At 41.5% G+C, this 21,479-nt stretch overlaps 1 protein-coding gene and 1 long non-coding RNA gene across 2 annotated transcripts in view; both read left to right on the top strand.

Annotated features, from left to right (window-relative positions):
• The window catches only part of tsnare1 (t-SNARE domain containing 1), an 807,948-nt gene that overhangs the window by 396,863 nt on the left and 389,606 nt on the right, over positions 1-21,479 (top strand). The window lies entirely within an intron of this gene.
• LOC116972362 lies at positions 7,889-20,283 on the top strand. The gene is made up of 3 exons (XR_004411786.1): positions 7,889-7,900; positions 11,563-11,566; positions 20,248-20,283. It is a non-coding gene; the product is annotated as an uncharacterized LOC116972362 (long non-coding RNA).

Here is a 21,479-nt window from a genome sequence, read left to right as displayed (position 1 = left end):
CCCCAAACATCACCTACCCATGTCCTCCAGAGGCGCTGCTGAGTTACTACAGCACTTTGTATCCTTTTTATTCAGCAGCATCTGCAGTTCCTCATTTCCAGATTATGCTACTGGATTTAAATTCCCATCAATACATGATATTTGTACCTATGATCCTTATTATTATTATTCTGGGCCTTGTGATTGCATTCACTAACTAAATCGTTATCCTTGTGTACTCAAGTTACTTTTGAAGCCCTGAAATATATCACTCATTGTCTCGCTATTCATTTTTCACCTGTTTATTGGTGGTTCCAGGGTTCAGCATTTCTGTCCGGACTCTGGATAGGGCTCTGCCTCTGAAACAGGCACTCTACTGCAGTCCCTGCCTCTGCCATTTGCTCTTGCCTGCTTTTGAAGTCTGACCTCATGAAATGCGTAACCCACCATTTAGCTGTGTCTTGTGAAAGTGCACCCTCAAAGTTATTCAGCCTCTCCAAATACTTTCTGAAATTATAGAAGGATTTAATGAAATGCCACCTTAAGTAATTTGTAGTTTGCTCTCCTTTCCTATTATGCCATATAATAGCTTTTGATGCTGGTACAACAAATATTAACAAGATTAATGGAGAGAGAGGAGACTACAGATGCTGGAGTCTGGAGCAACACAGACACTGCTGGATGAATTCAATAGGTCAGGCAACATCTGTGGAGGAAAATGGACAGATGATGCTTCAGGACCTTTCATGTGCAGCAGTTTGTTCTCTCAAAAGATTAATTCCTGATATAAGAAGGCTATGCGGTGAAGATTGATTTCATACCATGGCTCTTAATTCTCTGACGTCGAGAAAAGCTTGACGTGATCGCATTGGAACGTATACAATTTTCAATGGCTTGCCAGCGTAGAAGCCGAGAGGCTGTCACTTTCAGTTGGTGAGTCTACAACCTGGTCATAACCTGAGGATGAGGTATCAGTTATGTAGCTTGAGGTGAAGAGAAATTTCTTCATTCCAAATAGTACATTTTTGGCATTCCAAAAAGTACATTTTTGGCATTCTTAACCTCAAGGAGTTGCAGAGTCCTAGTCATAGAGAGGTACACTGCAGAAGCACAGGCTCTTTGGCCCATCATGTCACATCAAGAACCTCAAGTTACACTAACCCAGCTATGACCATTTTATTCCCACCAACTCACCTCTAAATTTTACCAATCATCTATGCACTCGGGGAAATTTACATTGGCCGATTAACTTTCCAACTACATCTTATCTACATGGGAGGAAACTGGCGCATCTGGGAAAAATTGATGCGGTCACAGGGACAAAGTACTAACTCTCTGCAGACTGCACCAGGGGTCAGGATTCAACTTGGGTAACCTGAGCTCTGAGGCAGCAGCTCCCTTATTTGTGCCACTTAGATATTTGTGTATTTGGGTTGTCAAGGGATATGGAGATTGGGTTGCTAAATGGATGCAATGGATCGGCCCAGTGACACAGCAGTGAGTTGCTGCCTTACTGTGTCAGATACCCAGGTTTGATTGTTACAATGGGGGCTGTCTGTACTGTGTTTGTACGTTCTTCCTGTGACCACTTGGATTTTCTCTGGGTGCTCTGGTTTCCTCCAGCACACCAAAGACATATATGTTTGTAGATTAATTGGCTTATGTACATTTTAAATTGCCCCAAGTTTTTAGCGTAGTGCACGGACATTGCAGACTTTGGGGGGCGGAAGGGCCTATTTCCATGCTGTATCTCTAAAGTCTAAAGATCTGCACGGGAATAACGCAATTAAATTGTGAAGCCACACAACCCTGTTCTATTTTTTTTTAAAGTTCTTGTGATCTGTACCGTAACTCTAGTCACTTGCCCCTGGCATAATGTCCCTTGGTACCATGTCCAATAACACTCTCTCTGTTTCGAAGACCCAGCCTCTTCAGATTTACAGGGGAATTAACTAGTTGTGTGAAAAGATTTGAAACTTACAAGATTGTAAGAGGGCTTGACAGGACAGGTGGGGAGCAGATGTTTACACCTGGGTTCACTACCCTTTAGGACCAAGTTGAGGAGAAATATATTTTCGGAAAAGGTGGTTAATCTTTGGTATTCTGGACCCAAAAGGACAATATATGCTTAGTCATTGTTTTATTGAAATATATATTTACAGAGATATCAGACAGGAAAAAGTTTTGAAGCTGAAATTATCTTGTGTGGTGAAGCAATGTGAGAATCCAAATAACCCAGTCCTGCTCTGATTTTTTTTAACTTATTGTGGTTTCATCTCACTCTTGTCTGCCTTAGCTACAATTTTAAACTAGTGCCCTTTCAATAGATTTCCCCCATAGGGGAAATGCTTTTCTTCCTGGAGTTATCACATCGCTTTATTGAATTTTAAGTATCTAATTTTGATTGCCCTTTAAACTTCTAAACTCCAGGGATTTCACAGCAACATCCAGTAAGTTGCTCTCATCATTTAACCTTTTTAGCCCTGATATTATTTGTGACATCACTGTGCTTTCCTGCTAAAATAACAAATTTCTAAAGCACATTGATACATCATTTTTTTTTCATGTTGCAAATACTTCAGCCCTTTAATTTATTTAATCTTTTCTCTTATTTTGAGACTGCTGGGGAGACATTAAACTTTAGAGATACAGCGTGGAAACAGGCCCTTCGGCCCACTGAGCCCATGCCGGCAAGCAATCATCCCGTTACCAAAGCCAATTAACCTATAAACATGTACTTCTTTGGTGTGTTAAAGGAAACTGGAGCACCCGGAAAAAACATGTGGTCACAGGGAGAACGTACAAATTCCGTACAGACAGCACCCGTAGTCAGGATCGAACCCTGGCGTTGTAAGGCAGCAACTCCTACTGCTACGCCACTGTGCCACCCTAATACTTTTTCATTCGGAATCATAATTTGCTCTCATAAACTGATTCCAAGACATTAACCAACACCTGATTATATAATTGATTCTTCCTGTGATAAATGTGTTTTTCGCCTTCCATGTGTGGTTCCCCACTTTTAATCACCAGATTGTTTCAATGTTTTATTTAGATAAACTCAGAATTAACCATTTAAAATTAAAACAAAATAAACCCAAAAGCTATTTTACACACATCTACAAATCTACACACAACACTAACCCCCCCTCCCCCACTTTATTGTGCCCAAATGGACTCGCATCCATTTACCCCCCACCTACCTCCTCACCCTCCTATATCGCTTCCTCTGGCATCATAATTCTCACCACTCCTATCCTTATCTCACACTTTATGGCTTTTCGTCTCTGGCCTTTATCCAATCATTTGAAATCAACCCCCCTCCTCCCATGTGTATGCATCATGCGTTGTCCTGTCCTTCCTTTCTATCAGCTTCCCCTTCCACCACAGGCCTCACTCTACATGAGGAAGAAGATTAGACCTTATTGACTTCCATCACAGTGAGGAACAAGGGGAATCCGCTGTGATGGATGTTTATGTTAATTTTTATGTAGTTGTGTGTCTTGTTGCTTTTTTTTAGTACGGCCATATGGTATTTCGAATTTCACTGTACTGTAATTGGTACATGTGACAATAAACTGTCGTAGACCTTGAAAAAGGTCCCAACCCAAAACATCACCTTTCCATGTTCTCTAGAGATGCCCTCTGACCCACAGAGTTACTCCAGCACCTTATATCTTTTTTTATAACCATTAATTATTTTGCTCAGACTGGAAGTAAGTAGATAAAGCAACTTTGTGATTGTATTTCTTCATTGCACTGATTTCACTTGACTTCAGGTAATAATACAAAATACAGGCAGTCCCCAGATTGTATAATGGTTCTGTTCCTGAGAACTGTCCATAAATTGATTTTTATGACAGCCAGAAATGATCAATTTCAAAAAGGGTCAATTAACGTTAATAATTCTGAATTAGACTCAAAAAGCTGTAGTAACTCCGCGGGACAGGTAGCATCTCTGGAGATAAGGAATGGGTGACGTTTCGGGTCGAGACACTTCTTCAGACTGGTCTCGAACCGAAACATCACCCATTCCTTCTCTCCAGAGATGCTGCATGTACGCTTAGTTACTCCAGCTTTTTGTGTCTATCTTTTGTTTTAACCAGCATCTGCAGTTCCTTCTTAAACAATTCTGAATTGTCCTCTCCTCTGCAGTTACAATGATAGTGAATCAGATTGATCCATGATTGGCCTTAAATTATCAATGGACAGTTTAATATTTGATAAAGTATCTTCAACAACAGAATGGTTGAACACAAACTTAAAACCGATGCTTGGGTTGGGTGAGCGGGTGTAGGGAAGGATAGTGGGATATATCTCTGTTTTTTTCTCTCTTTTTTCTCTCACTTTGTCTGTTCAGGTTTTTTTTCTTCTCTCTTTTTTGTATCTTTCTTCTTTCTCTTCATTCTTTCCTTTTTACTTTTTTTTCCGATTCATTTATCAGTTTATAAAACGTTAAAACTGAAGCTGTACGGAAATTGTATAATGGTTATGTCGATTGCTTTCTTCTTGTACAATTGCTTCTAATAAAATAAACATTAAAAAAAAATATATATATTTGATAAAGTATTTTACAAAAATGATTATAAGGGATATGCCCTGTCAGTTTCCAAAGCAAATCTCTTAGATGACATCCCGCTGTGAACCGGTAGCTAGCTATGTTTTTAAAATCGATGTGTCTATTTGTTTCCTGCGGGGTGGATACGTGAGAAACAATTTTTATTGAACCTCCTGCACCCATGCAGAACTCACTGACTTCTCTACCTCCTGCATCCATGCAGAACTCACTGATTTCTCAACCTTCTGCACCCATGCAGAACTCACTGATTTCCTACCTTCTGCACCCTTGCAGAACTCACTCTTCTCTACCTCCGCTACATTGAGGACTGCATTGGTGCTACCTCCTGCACCCCTCGACTCCATCCAAGGACCAAACCAGTCTTTCCTGGTGAGGCAGAGGTTCACCCGCACCTCCTCCAACCTCATCTACTGCATCAGCTGTTCCTGGTGTCAACTTCTCTACATCGGCGAGACCAAGCGCAGGCTCGGCGATCGCTTCGCTGAACACCTCTGCTCAGTCGGACTTAACCAACCTGATCACACGGTTGCTCAGTACTTCAACTCCCCCTCCCATTCCCTATCTGACTTTTCTGTCCTGGGCTCCTCCTTTGCCAGAGTGAGGCCCAGCGCAAATTGGAGGAACAGCACCTCATATTTCGCTTTGGTAGTTTACACCCCAGTGGTATGAACATTGACTTCTCTAAATTTAGATAGCCCTTGCTTTCCCCCTTATTCCCCTCCCCCTTCCCAGTTCTCCCACAAGTCCTACTGTCTCCGCCTACTTTCTTTCTTTTTCCCGCCCCCCCCCCCGACTGAAGAAGGGTATCAACCCGAAACGTCGACAATTCCTTCTCTCCGTAGATGCTGATTCACCTGCTGAGTTTCTCCAGATTTTTCCAACATCTGCAGTTCTACCTTAAACATTTATTGAAGAGACTTTGTCTTTGAATTAACTAGCTTTTACCACTGTTCTGTAACTCCTGAAGATATTTAAATTTCTGAAGCTAACTTCCCTGACTGGTCAAGTGCTTTAACATTTTTTTGGTAAATTTGTGTAAAGTCGGATTTCCCCAAGTCAGAACTTCCATAACTTAGGGAGCCTCAGCATCAAGTACACCGTTTGCACTGTCTTCTTTCGGAACCAGATGGGATGCAATTTCACTGCTCTCAAACACTAAGTGGGTGTTTTCACTGCAACCAGTCTTCCTGAGTTTCAGTTCCATTGACCTCAACATGTTCATATATCATTAGAGTCATAGGGTCATACGACACGGAAACAAGCCCTTCAGCCCACCTCGTCCATGCCAACCAGGTTTTATAATTGAGCTGCCCTTACTCTCATGGGTTGTTTTTTTTTCAAATCTCCCATTTTCCCCCTCCTTTCGCTTCGTATTCTCTGTTGAAACTAACACTGGTTATGTTGAGCATTGTTATTCAGGGCAGAATTGTGCAGCAACAGCAGCACCGTAAAAGATCTTTCATTTGCAGTGGTGAAGTAGAACATCCATTCTCTCTTATGGTTCAGTGTGTGAGTTGATGATGATTTGGAATTCAGCCTCAAAACATACATCACATTTATGGATGAGATTGCAAGCTTCCTGGAGGTGAGGAGCAGCATTGGCGTAAGAAAGATCAAGACATGTGAAGGGTTATTGTTGCTTAATACTAGTCTGGACCTTTTGGTTAAATTAGGGTTTGCATTTTATGATGTAGTAAACGCAAGATCTAAATTAATTCCACTGACAAATGTGAGGTGGATGATCTGGAATTGATGTAGTCAAAGGAACAGAAAGTAATGGAGTCAAAGAAACAGAAATTAACCATGATCTTGAGAAATGCTGCCTGACGTGCTGAGTTACTCCAACACTTTGTTCCCTTTTGTGTATTAACCAGGATCTGTAGTACTTTGTTTCTACTGTTGCATTTCTTTATTGTGCCTTTATGTGCATGGAATCCTTACTGCAATTTGGGGATCAGCTCTCTATCCAATAGGGTGGCACAGCGGGAGAGTCGCTACCGTATAGCAGGAGAGACCTGGATTAGATCCTGTCGGTACAGAGCTTGTACATTCTTTTGCACAGTCTTCATTCTGAACCAGATGGGATGCAATTTCACTGCTCTCAAACACTAAGTGGGTGTTTTCACTGCAACCAGTCATCCTGAGTTTCAGTTCCATTGACCTCCACATGTTCATATATCATTAGCGTCATAGGGTCATACAACACAGAAACAGGCCCTTCAGCCCAGAATTGGCCCTTCATTCTACAGAAGGGTCTCGACCCGAAACGTCATCTATTCCTTCGCTCCACAAATGCTGCCTCACCCGCTGAGTTTCTCCAGCATTTTTATCTATCTTAGATTTTTCCAGCATCTGCAGTTCCTTCTTAAACATTGTACATTCTCCCTGTGACTGCGTGGGTTTTCTCTGTGTGTTCCCACACTCCAAAGATGCACAGTTTTGTCAGTTAGTTGACTTCACTTAATTTTAAATTGTCCCTAGTGTACTTCAAGTACACTAGTACTTGAACTAGTTCAAAGTTGTGCCAATGAAAGTCAAAGAAGCCATTATGAGACTGAGAAACAAGAATAAAACTGCTAGAGACATCGGCCAAACCTTATGCTTAGCAAAGTCAACTGTTTGGAACATCATTAAGAAGAAAGAGAGCACTGGTGAGCTTACTATTCACAAAGGGACTGGCAGGCCAAGGAAGACGTCCACAGCAGCTATAATAAAGAGCCATTGAAGACACCCAGCAACCTGTGATGTCCATGAATCGCAGTTCAAGCTGTCATTGCATGCAAAGGATATGCAACAAAATACTAAACATGACTACTTTCATTTACATGACATTGCTGTGTCCCAAACATTATGGTTCCCTGAACGGAGGGACTATGTATAAACACAGCTGTCATTTCTACATGGTGAAACCAAAATGTATAAAAACTACCTTTTATTAAAATCTGACAATGTGCACTTTAACCACATGTGATTTTTTTTCTGTTACAAATTTCAAATTGTGGAGTACAGAGGCAAATAAATGAATGATGGGTCTTTGTCCCAAGCATTATGGAGGGCGCTGTATTCAGAATGCTGTTCAGATCTGTAATAAAAGAGCTTCAGTTTTTCCACAAATTTCTTCTCTGAGCAATGCCACAGGAGATGATTGGCAATTACAGGAATTAAGATCTAGCAGGGGCAGATATAGAGGCATCAGGGGTTTGTGAATAGACTGTTAATGGGGGTGTGATTTGTTGCATGCATTTAGTGGCTCTTGACTTCACTGTGTGAATTATAATGAAAATTTTGACAGTAAATGAAGTCTGCTGCCTTTTTTATGGAAGCATAAATAAAATGAAAATGGTGCATTACTGAATATCCCAGAGGCCAAAGAAAGTAATTGTATTGAATACATTGATTGATAATCTGTCATTTTGAGCCTAAACTCCAGATACCTAATTCCATTATTTTTTAATTCAGTGCTGGTTTCCCTGTCTGGTGAGAACAATAATATGCAGCACGTATACGGCACCAGGCATATTCCAGTTAAATAACATGTAACCTTGATTTAAGATTATATTTTTTGACTGCCATTTTTTATCACCCCAATATCACAATATTCAATTCATTTCTCTCCTTGTAAAAAGGCAGCCATTGAAAATCATTCAGTGCATGAGGTTACCATCTGACCTTCCTGAGGTTATAAGTGGAACGTCTGCACAGTTGAAGCTTAGTCTGAGGTTGGCATTGAAGCACATTGTTTTATTAGGGTAGCGATTTCTAATGCAATGCAGCTATTATGTGCTCAAGACTGAACATTTGTGAGCATTAAACCAAAGGAAGTAAGAAGAGGAGGAACTGCAAATGTTGTGCTCTAAAGTATGCGCTCAATAATTATACAGTTTCAACATTTAATGAACATGCAGTTAGATTATTTTTCCATTATATAGCATTATTTTACCATTCCATAAATGTGTACAATCTTGTATAATGCACATTGCTACATCAATCATTTGGCATTGCAATTTTAAATAAATAACGTGCTGTTCTTCTGTCACTATGTGAATATGTCACCGCATTCGGTGGCGGCGCGACTTTCGTCAGCAGCGGCCTCTGCAGTCCGTCTGCGTTTTTATTATTTTATGTCTATGTTTTTATGTAGTTTTTTTTTTTTTTTTGGGGGTTTGGGTGGGGGGGGGGGGGGGGGGGTGGGGGGGGGGGGGGGGAAACCTTTAAATCTCTCCCTGCACGGGAGACCCGACCTTTTCTTTGTCGGGTCTCCGTTGTCGTTGGGGCTGCAACGAGGAGCAGCCTCCAACAGGAAGACCGGGGGCTGTGGTGCCGACTACTCACCTCACCGTCGCGGAGCTGGCTGAGTCCGGAGCGGGTGGAGCTGTGGGGGACGCTGCTGCGGCCCGACCCCCGGAGATTCGGTGGCTGCAACTGCGGGTCTGGCGGGCGGCACCGGGAGACCGCTTTTCGGGGCTTCCGCAACGGCGACTTCTCCCGCCCGAGTTGCGGGGTTGAAGAGCTCCTGGAGCGGGGCCTACATCACCGCCCCGCGCGGCTTGGAATGGCCGCGGGATTGCGAGCGCACGCCGGGGGCTCTAACACCAAGAACCCGGTGTGCGACCTTGCATCACCCGGCGTGGCTTTAATGGCCACGGGACAATCGCCATCGCCCGCCGGGGGCTTTGACTTTGACTCTGACATCGGGGGGGGGGGGGAGTGCAGGGGAGAGATAAGTTTTTTTGGCCTTCCATCACAGCAATGTGATGGATGTTTATGTAAATTATGTTGTGTCTTGGGTCTATTTGTTTGTAATGTATGGCTGCAGAAACGACATTTCGTTTGGACCTCAAGGGGTCCAAATGACAATAAATTGAAATTGAATTGTATTGTATATTTAATGATGAGCCTTCTGAAATAACTGCACACAAACTCCCACATCCTTGGGACGATAGTGTGTTATTCTATGACTGCTGTGTTACTCTAAGACTGCTGTGTTACTCTAAGACTTCTGTGTTACTCTAAGACACTGTTGTGTGACTCTACAACTCTGCTGTGTTAGGCTATGACTCTGTTGTGTGACTGTATGACTTGACTGTGTGACTATGACTGCTGTATGACTGACTGCTGTGTGACTCGATGTCAATGCTGTGTAACTCTATAACTTATGTGACTGTGCTGTGTGACTCTATAACTATGAATTTGCTGTATGACTCTTGCTGGAAGACTCTACGGGTCTAGTTGCCTATGGTGAAACTATCAGCCAAAATAACAAGTCATCAGTGAATTCTCACTGATAGCTGAGCAGTCTGTTACGCCCAAGAGTGTTGTCTTTTATCGCAGTTGGATTGCAATTCTTGATGGGCTTATTGCAGCTCCATTCTCCTTAGATTGAAACCCCAGCTAATGTTGGCGAAAATAGGACTGCACGAGATTAGTATGGTGCTGTGCAGAGTGGCACCTTTGTATAGCAATGTTACAAAATTTTGAGATTTAAAAAATCAAGTCTGCAATTTATCCCATCAGATAAAGCGTAAAAAGAAGTTTAATTTGACACCTAATTCACTTTCATATCTTCAGTATTGAAAAAAGTTATGGCCATTTTCACACTCTGAAATTAGCATCTTGTTCCCTGTTGCTTTTCCATTGACTTAACTCAAAAGCTATGATCGAGGACAGTCAAAAGCCCATAACTTTCTTAAAAATTATTAGAATTGAATGAAATTTTCAGTTATTATAGATTGAAGCATTCTGAAACAAATATGAAACAATTTTGCTTGGATGACCTGAAATTAAAGCATATAATTAGTTAGTTACCTAATTGTAGCTAATTACAAAATTCAATTAGTAGATCTAAACATCTATCCATTTCTTAAGAAAAGGTTAACATTTTTAAATAGCCAAATAACATTCACACAAGAATTCACAATATAACATGATTTTTAAATCTCATTGTCATTAATTTATAGGCCAAATTTAGTGTTTAATTCCCGTAAATTAATGGCCATTTAAATCATCTTGCGAGTGCGATTTTGTGAAACGCGATCGTTTGGAAAGTTGCGGTTTGCGGTGAATTTAAACCCCATATCGGCAGGAAAAACACTGCCGGTTCGTATGGAGTCTAAATCACCTTTTGCAACGTAAAATTTGGATTAAAGTAATCCTAAGAAGCACGTTTATATGTAAAATAAACGGCTTACCTTTATTTGTCCCGTACGGGAGATCCGTCCCTTTGTCGGCGTTGAAGGCATTGACGGCGTTAGAAGTAGACTTTTATTTTACTCCTGCTATTAAATTGTCCAGCGATGTTTATAAAAAACTTCAGTGAACGCAAGTCGGATCGATTATTCTTCAGCAGCTTAACAGCCTGAGAAAGATCGACTCCCGACATTTTAATCCCGCCCCCCTCTCAAAGGCGCCAAAGTCACGCACACGGCCAGTGGCAGAACTTTTGTAACATACCTACTTTGTAGGTAAATCTCTGCAGTGACAGAACAGGAGACCTACTCCTTCCTTTGTAGTTCACAGCTTTATTACCTTTCCCCATTCCTCTCCACCCGGTGCCACAATCATAATGAATTTTGATGACTTCTTTTAAATTAAGCTCTTTGAAGTAAAAAGCTCAATCATTTGAATACTTAAGCTCTGCAGTAGATATACTGTATTATCATTTCAAAGCGTATTTAAAATATTTGAAGGTCTTCTACCCAATGTTTTTGTGAATATTGAATTGATTTTGTGAAGCACATTTTCTTTCTTTGTAGATCAGTGTGGGACATTAAGTGACGAGAGTGTTACCATGTAAAGAGCATTACTCTAGTATTATCACTTAAATGTCAACATGATTGTCAGAAGGATGCTGACATGTGTGTCTTTTTTTTTTAAAGCTGTAAATGTTTATTGCATTGCATATATGGTACTAAGCTGTTGATTGCAGACAATCCATGCGTTATCTATGTTGGATAGGCTGGCTTCAGTAGTTGCAGCAGTTGGTAACCTGCGAGGAGAATTTTTAGTTTGGTTTAATTTAGGGATGCAACGTGGAAAGACCCTTTGGCCCACTGAGTCTGTGCCGACCAGCGATCGCACCATAGACTTGCACTATCCTACATGCTAGGGACAATATACAATTCTTACAGAAGCCAATTAGCGTATACCTGTACGTCTTTGAAATGTGGGAGCTCCTGGAGAAAAAACAGGCCATGGGGAGAACGTACAAACTCCGTACAGACAGTACTCGTAGTCAGGATTGACCCCGGATCCCTGGCGCTGAAAGGCAGCAACTCTACCGCAGTGCCACCCTGTCGTTCAATGCTCAGCTCTAATTGTCCACTGCATCAGTTTAGTTTATTGTCACGTGCATCGAGATACAGTGAGAAGCTTTTTGTTGCATGCTAACCAGTCAGCAGAATAACAATACATGATCACAATCAATACATTTACAGTGTACAGATACATGGTAAGGGAATAACATTTAGTGCAAGGTAAAGCCAGCAAAGTCCAGTCAAGGATAGTCTGAGGGACCTCAGAGGTAGACAGTAGTTCAGCATTGCTCTCCGGTTGTGCTAGGATGATTCAGTTGCCTGATAATAGCTGGGAAGAAACTGTCCCTGAATTTGGTGGTGTGAATTTTCACACTTCTATACCTTTTGGTGATGGGAGAGGGGAGAAGAGGGAGTGGCCAGGGTGAACCTCGTCCTTGATTATGCTGCTGGCCTTACCGAGGCAGCGTGAAATATAAATTGAATCAATAAAACGGAGGTTGGTTTGTGTGATGGCCTGGGCTGCGTCCACAAATCGCTGCAATTTCTTACGGTCTTGGATGGAGCTGTTCCCAAACCAAGCTGTGCATTTGATTAGTCTGCTGCTTTTAGTTAGGGTCTAAAACCAAAGTTCACTAATAGCTCTTGGAAGAGATTCTGCTGGGTTTGATTAACCATGTAGTCTGATACCATTGGGGTTGGTGAATAAAGGGAAAGGGAGTGAAGTAAAGGAAGATGTTTGAACTAGTTTGAACGATCAATGGTCGGTGTGGATTCGGTGGGTCAAAGTGTCTGTTTCCATTTTGCAATTCTAAACAAAATTACTAAAGCTAATACAAAAATGCAGGGGCTGATCTTTGCTCCTAGCGATGATCCTGGAATGGTGCTATCGTACGGGTGAATGTGTGAATTTGATAAGCCCTGGCCAGATTTGCCAGGAGAGCCACTAAACCAGATGTTCCCAGAGAAACAAGAGTCTGCAGATGCTGGAATGTGGAGCATGAAACAATCTGCTGGAGGAACTGAGTGGGTCAAGCAGGTATGTGCGTGCAGAAAGGAATGGTTGACATTTCGGGTTGAAACTCTGCAGTTCCTGCAGTGGATTATTTGCTGATCCAGATGTCCTCATCAAATTTGCATTCCCTCGTTAAGGGAAGGGAAAATTATTTATTGTTAATTCCTCACAAATTATTACAAATCAATGGAAAGTCACCACATTGTGGGTCAATTCTCGAAGATTTACACCATCTGCCTATCATAACCCCCCTCCCCCTTGCCTTTGTTGCCCTATTATCTACCATGCTTTGTCCAGCTTCATCCTTTCCCCTGCTTTATTCTCCACCCCCTCCCACCTGCAATCAGTCTGAAGAAGGGTCTCGGCCCGAAATGTCACCTATCTATGTTCTCATAAGGTCATGTGATAGGAGCAGAATTGGGCCATTCAGCCTATCAAGTCTACTACGCCATTCAATCATGGCTGATCTATATTTCCCTCATAATCCCATTCTCCTGCCTTATCCCTTTTACCCCTGACACCTGTACAATCAAAAATCTATCTATTTCTACCTTAAAATATCCATTGACAGCCTCCACAGCCTTCTGTGGCAAAGAATTCCACAGGTTCACCATCCTCCGACTAAAGAAATTCCTTCATATTTCCTTAAAGGAACTTTATCCAGAAATGCTGCCTGACCTGCTGAGTTGCTCCAGCACTTTGTTTTCCTTGTGTGTATTAACGAGCATCTGCAGTTCTTTGTTGCTACATTACAAGTGGTGCAGCTGTCCCTACTTGGTACTAAACTGTCAGAGTTTCAGCTGAGGGATTAAAAAGTATCGTAAATTATGCGCTTATTTTGCTTTGCAAGCTGCAGATATTTGAAACCAAACTCAGTGCCAATGTCTACATCATCCCATACTGTATAATTTTTATCACATCTCTTTTGTGTTCACTTCATGCAGATCTGCACAAGGTGAGTTTTAATTAGCTTTTCTCCCTAAGTTCTTACTTTGGGCTGGGTAGCCCTGGACATGACCAATGGCACATATTCACCACCCACTGACCCTGCCCATTTGTACTTAATTTCCAAATGCAGAGTTTCAAAATCACTTACCATTCCCACTTACCCTAGACATTTAAAACTTGAGCAGATGTAAATAATTTTAAAGTATAATTAAAATTGAACATAATTAAACATGTATTGAAACAGTAATAAATAATCAAATAATTAAAATAAGTAGTCAGCAATCCCATTACAGTGAATGGGTTATTTATTAGTGCATTAACCTTAACTGGGGCATAGAGTTTTTTTTTTACCTGGATTCTTTCCAATTTAAACTAATACTTTACATTATCCTTCGTATTGCAGATATTCCAAGGATAACAAATCAGTTATTTTCAAATTTGGGGAAAGAACTTGTAACAATTCATATCACAAGTGACAAGGTGCTGGAAAATTAAATAGATTAAAACAGAGAAAGTCACCAAGGATGATTGCTAAGATCCAAGGGAAGTCACTGCAGAGATAGCAAAGCCATTGATTGAACTTTCAGCAAACCTGCTCCATTGCAGGATGATACCAGCACATTGGAAAACCATGAATGCGATACAGGAGAGAAGGAATGGGTGACGTTTCGGGACGAGACCCTTCTTCTGACTGAAGAAGGGTCTCGACCCGAAACGCCACCCATTCCTTCTCTCCAGAGATGCTGCCTGTCCCGCTGAGTTACTCCAGCATTTTGTGTCTACCTTTGATTTAAACCAGCATCTGCAGCTCTTTCCTACAGAAGAACAGGAAACAGTTGGCTTGCTGCTGGTTATTGGCAAGATGCTGGAGTCCACAGCCAAGCAAGATATAGCCAGTCATTTCTAAAAGGATAATGCAATCAAACCATGACAACATGTTTTTTAATGACACGTAAATCATTGTTTGACAAACTTGCTGGAATTCCTTAAGGACATAATAAGTAGAGTCAATAGAGAGGAATCTGTCACTTTTGTGTATTTGGATTTCCACAAGGAATTTAGTGTGCCACATAAAAGGCGGGTGGTGCACAAGATAAGTACTCACAGTTTGAAGACTGATTATTACAATAAAGACAGAGTGAAGGGCTCTTTTTTAGACTGAAAGAGAGGGTCCCAAGGATCAGTCTTTGGTCTGACATTATCTATATTGATAACTTTGAAAAAATGTTAGGTATCACAGCTTTCTAATTACATAAAACACTAGGTGGGAGGGTATGCTGTGAGGAGGATATGTGGACTCTGCAGCTGCAGGGTTGATTGTGTAGGCAAAACACTGCAAATGGGAGTCGAACACAGTAAATCGTAGACTCTCCTTCAATAGGAGGACTTAAAAAAGATTATAATCCAAATGGAGCAATTCTGTAAATGATTGGAATTCAAAGGGTCTAGGTGTTATTGTGCATGAAACATAAAACGTTACCATACAGACAAACAATTAAAATGGCAAATGGCATTTTCATCTTTATAGCTTGGGAGTTGGAATTTCAGAATAACAAAATATTGTTAGAATGAGAATGTTTGTGACGTCGCATCTGGAGAACGGTGTACTGGTACTAATGATAGGATATAGGATATATCAGCATTAAATCCAACTCAATGGGCATACCAGCATTAGAGACAGTTCAGAATAGATTCAATAAATTGATCAGGGGTCTTTGGTAGATGTTGTCTACATAGACATTAGCAAGGCCTTATGACAATGTACCACATGGCAGTTTAGATCACATGATGTTCAGGGTGAGCTGGCCAATTGGATACAAAGTTGGCTTGAACATGGGAAACAAAGTGACTGAAAGCCGGTAACGAATGGTGTACCACAACAATCGGTGCTGGGTCCACTGTTTTTTGTTATTTACATTATTTACATTAACAATTTGGATGTGAATGTAGGAGGAATAATTATTAAGGTTGCAGATAATATTAAAATCAATGGTACAGTGGATGGTGTAGATGGTTCTCTAAGATTACAGTTCTCTAAGATTCAACTAAGCCTTATGGGCCAGGGAATGGCAGATGGACTTTAATTCAGAAAAATACAAGGTGTTAGATCATAGTAGGACGAACCGGGATAGGGCTTACACGGTAAATGGTAGTTCCTGGGGAGTATTGTAGAACAGAGAGGCCAAGACGTAGCGGTACATAGTTGCATGAAAGCGGTCACACAGGTGGACAGGTTGGTGACAACGGTGTTTGACATGCTTGCCTTCCTCAGTCCGTTTATTGAGTACAAGAGTTGGGACATCGTATTGCTGTTATTCAAGACATGAATAATGTAAGGCATGAATAGGAGTGCTTTCTCCAATTCTGGTAACTCTGCTTGGTTAGATCTCTGCTAGATCCTAGGAAGGATCTGATTACACCTGGAAGAGTGCAAGATGAATTTACAAAGATGTTACCGTGTTTTGAGTTGCAAGGAGAGGCTGGATAGGCTGGGTCTTTTATCCCTGGGACCGAGAGGGCTGTGAAATGACCTTCCAGATGTTTATACATCATGAGGGGGATAGATAAGATGAATATTGCATTGTTTTTCCAGTATAAGGGAATTTAAAAGAAGAGGATAAAGCGATAAGGTGAGTGGGAAACTTTTAAAGGGACCTGAGGGGCAGCCTTTTCACTCCGTGGGTGAAGCGTACATGGGAGTAGCTGCGAGTAACGAGAGGAAGACACTTGGATTGGTACACGAATAGGAAAGGTTTGGAGGAGTATTTGGCCAAGCACAATATTTTGGGGGATTTGGGACTAGCACGGTATTTGGACACAGTATTCGGGACTAGCACGGTGAGGCAACGTGGTCGGCATGGACATGTTGGGCCAAAAGGTCTGTTTCTATGTTATGTATCTCTATGATTCTCTATCTCTACCAGGTTAAATCATGGGATAAACAGGATGTGGTACCACAGACTGCTGAAAAAATAACAGTGCTAACATCCATATAAACTGGATATCAAATGTTTCAATAAAATTACCACCCAGACTCTTAAACCTTCTGTTTTAGAGGAATGAGCAGTGATCTTCTTGAAAGATGTAGCATCTTAATGGGGCATGATAAGGTATATGGTCGGATGAAAGAACCAGAGGACCTTGAGGATGGATATCCGCACCACCACAATCAGTCTCAAGAAGGGTCCCAAACCTCATCCTGACCTTTGATGTATGAACTCTTAGTTCACTTCTGTTACTGATGCACCAATTGAAATTTCTGATTACAAATTGGAAAAATAGACAGCATGTAAACAGGCCCTTCAGCCGAAAGATAAACACAAAAAGCTGGAGTAACTCAGCAGGACAGGCAGCATCTCTGAAGAGAAGGAATGGGTGACTTTTCAGGTCAAGACCCTTCTTCAGCCCTCCGAGTCAGCATCGACTAGCAATCACCCGTACACTAATTCTATCCGACATACTAGAGACAATTTATAGGAGCCAATTAACCTAGAAAATCATCTCAGGGAAAAGTCTCAGGGAGAATGTGTAAACTCCGTACAGACAGCATGTGTAGTCAGTATCGAACCAGGGTCTCTGGTAGTTAAGGCAGCAACTCTACCTCTGTGTCTCTGTGCCCCCCTTGCACTTATGTACTTCTAAAAACAATCATTTTCTTCTGCAGAAGATGATAATGCTTCAGATTTTTCCTTATGCTGACTGAAAGTAAGTCAATCTTTTGCTAGATTTAAACAATGTAGCTACAAACATGTTCAGCTGGAAAGGTAATGTAAAGGATTGGAAATCAAAATCTTAGTAGTTGGGCATTTGGAAGCACTTTTATACATGATCCGGGGAGGGTTGTTCTCACTTGAGAATCCGTGGCAGAAGCAATGGTGTAGGAAAGTGACTAAATGGAGGTGTGGAATATTAGCAAGTGGCTTTCTCAGAGCTCTCAATGCAGATGTAGTGAATTCACTAGAGATTGCGAACGATTTGGAGATGAGCATGAATGCTTGTGGGAAGGGTTAAATCTGCACTGGATCACAAAGGATAATATAGAGAAAGCAATTAGAGGTGAGGTGAACATTGAAAATGTAGGAAATCACTCCTAGCATAAGCAGAAAAGGTGAAAAGCGAGACCGTGTAAGGGATCTGGAGCAACTGGTGGAGCTGAGAGGGGAAACGGGATGAGCAAGTTGTAGTGCTTGAAGGAATGAAAAGCAGAGCAGTGAAGACAAATATTATTGATTGATGAAGGCCATGCTGCTATCATGGTAGTTTGAATCAATAATTTTATTGCTAAATACAGCCAGATTGGCAAAGGAATAAGTTGTTCCTGCAAGCACATAAAGTTTTAATCAAAGCCTAAATGTAACTGCAATTATCTAAAATAAGACGGTGGCTAGCAACGTTTATTTCTCATCAGCGAGTAAGAATTTCTGGAGTGAAATTAATGGTGATAGATATGGCTGCAATCCAAATGGGGAGCAAGGTAAGGTACAGATAAATCATTTTAGAAGAATTATACAGGGTGAAAGTTCATCTTAAAAAGAGTTAAGAGCTCAGTGATTGAGTCAGTGGCGGCTCCGTTAAGTGTCAGAAAGTCATGCAGCTTCTACAAGACTTTGGTTAAGCCACATTTGGAGAATTGTGTGCAGTTCTCTCATGCCATTACAGAAGGATGTAGAGGCTTGGTGGAGGGTGCCATAGAGGTTAACCAGAATACTGCCTCGATTCCGTGGTATTAGTTGCAAGGCGAGGTTGGGCAAACTTGGCTTGCTTTCTCTGGAATGCCAGAGGTTGAGAGGAGACCTGATAGAAGTATATAAAATTATGAGAGACATAGATTGGGTAGAGAGTCAGATCCTTTTCTCCAGGATAGAAATGTCACGGACTAGAGGGCATAGCTTTAAGGTGAGATGGGCTATCTGTACGGAGATGTGTAAAGGAGACAATTGTTTTACACAGCGGGTGGTGAGTGCCTAGATTGTGCTGCCAGGTGTGATGGTGGAGACAGATATGATACTGGCATTTGAGATTTTTAGATTCGCACTTGGATATGCAGGGAATGGAGGGATATGGATCATATGCAGGCAAAGACGATGATTTTACCTTGGCATCATGTTTGGTGTGGACATTGTGTGTTGAAAGGACTGCTCCTCTGCTTTACTGTTCTGCTGTATGTTATAATTGGAAAAGTGCTTTGATGGATCCTTATTTATCTGCCACTTAGAAACGGGTGCAGCGGTATAGAGTTGCTGCCTTACAGCGCTTGAAGCACCGGGACCCAGGTTCTATCCCAATTACGAGTGCTGTCTGTATGGAGTTTGTACATTCTCCCCGCGACCGCGTGGGTTTTCTCCGAGATCTTCAGTTTCCTCCTATACTCCAAAGACGTACAGGTGTGCGGTTAAATTGGCTTGGTATAAGTGTAAATTGTCCCTAGTGTGTGTAGGGTAGTGTTAATGTGCGGGGAGCGCTGGTCGCTGTGGACTCGGTGGGTCAAAGGGCCTGTTTCTGTGCTGTATCTCTAAACTAAACTGATCTAAACTAAACACAACGGGAGCTAGTTTAACTCTTGGGATATATGTAATCTTATTCAAGGAGGAGTCGTGTCTGGAATGGTGAAAGGTAGAGAAGGTGAGAGGGAATAAGAGATCAATAACCAAAGCTAGGGGAATTGAGGATTGGAAGATGGTTCAATTTGTGAATGTGTGCTTTGAAAATCCAAGTTGCCTAGGATCTTTTGTTGTTTGGTTACAGGACCTCCTAATTTATTACAGATGCCCTGTATTGAACAGATCAATGTTAGAAAATCAAATTTGTCAACCTTTAGCTCACACGTACAATGCTGCACTGAATCTCTAATTCTCATCATAGTCCATAAAACCTGTCACAAATTCAATGGGAATTATCCTTATTCTCCTAGTAGGTGTATTTCTGTGAGTTTACTGGTCAGAGCGGGCTGGGGATTCACCTCCTGAGTCCACGGTGCCGCTTTAGACTTTAGAGATACAGCATGGAAACAGGACCTATGGTCACCGACTAGCCCGCACCAAGCAGCAAATACCCCGTACACTAACACTATCTTACACACTAGGGACAATTTACAAATTTACCAAAGCCAATTAACCTACAAATTGTGCGTCAATTGGATTGTGGGAGGAAACCGGAGCACCTGGAGAAAACCCACGCAGTCAAATGGAGGATGTACAGACTCCGTACAGATAGCACCCAGAAATGCTGCTGGTCAGGCAGGATCTATGTGAAGAAAAAAAGAAATAAAGTTAATGTTTATTAAAACTTTTCAAAAGTCAAGTCAAAAGTGTTTAATTGTCATATATGGCAACGGGACAATTAATTTCTTACTTGCTGCAGCTTAACAGGCCCAATAATGCAATAACTCCAAACTAAATATTGAATAATTAATAATACAAGAAAGCAATAAACAGTAATACTAGGATACCGTAACGGTGCAAAATCAATGTCCGTAGTGCAACCATTGACACAGTCCACAGAAGATCATAGTTATTCAGGTAGGAGTTTAGTGTTGTACAGTGTTCAGGAGCCTGATGGTTGCTGGGAAGAAGCTGTTCTTGAAGGTGGTAGTCAAGATTTTCAGGCTCCTATACCATGCTCCTGATGGGAGGAACAAATTGAGAACCTGGTCATGGTGGTATGGGTCTTTGATGAAAATGGCTGTTTTTTGAGGAACGTTCCAATAGTTCCCTTTGATGGTGGAGAGGTCTGTGGGAGACCAGGCGATGACTACCACTCTGTAACCTCTTTCTTCATTCCTGGGTGTTTGAGTTGCCATTCAAGTCATAATGCAATCAGTCTTTATGCTTTCTACCGTCCACCTGTTGAGGTCCAATAGAGTATTTGTTGACATACCAAATCTCCTCAATCTTTTATGGAAGTAGTGGCATTGAAGAACTTTCTCCAGTTCAGTTTAGTTTAGTTCATTGTCACGTGTACCGAGGTAGAGTGAAAAGCTTTTGTTGTGTGCTAACCAGTCAGCAGAAAGTCAATATATGATTAAAATCGATCCATTTACAGTGTATAGTTACATGATAAGGGAATATCATAGTTAAAGTAAGAAATGTTGTTGTAGGAATAATTTAGGAGTTTGTAGACCTACCTCTGTGGTTAGCCAACAAATGCTGGATTGGGTGCCATTTTGGAAGCACATTTGTGATTGCATTGATGTGCTAGGTTCAGGACAGATTTTCAGAGATAAGCAAGCCCAGGAACTTGAAGCTGTTGACTATCTCCACTGTTGTCCCAGCAAAGAAGACCGATTCACGGATCCCAGGTTTTCCCTTCCTAAAATCAACAATCAACAATCAGTTTCCTGCTGATGTTAAAGACCACGTTTGTTGTTCTGGCAGCTGCGGCTCGCCTGCAGTATGCCTGCAGAAATGACGTTCCATAACCTCATGTATACTTTAGTAGTGTACATTATCAAGCCAACCTGTGGGGGAAGCACAATGCACTCATCCCTGCAGTTAAAACAAACATTTGTTTACCATTGCACAACACAAGATGCTGGAGGAACTCAGCGGACCATGCAACATCCAGGGAGGGAATGCTAATCCTCATTGATCTTCTTTCTTTCAAACACACAATCTTCTTTCAAATAGGCTCTTTGATGTGTTTGATGGGTTAAGATCGTTGATGAAAAAAACAAGCTCAGTGCAATTGATGCCCTGTTTAAGTTTTAGCA

This window comes from Amblyraja radiata, chromosome 4 (genome assembly GCF_010909765.2).
Source record: "Amblyraja radiata isolate CabotCenter1 chromosome 4, sAmbRad1.1.pri, whole genome shotgun sequence".
Lineage (NCBI taxonomy): Eukaryota > Metazoa > Chordata > Chondrichthyes > Rajiformes > Rajidae > Amblyraja > Amblyraja radiata.
This window is presented reverse-complemented; position numbering and strand designations above follow the sequence as displayed.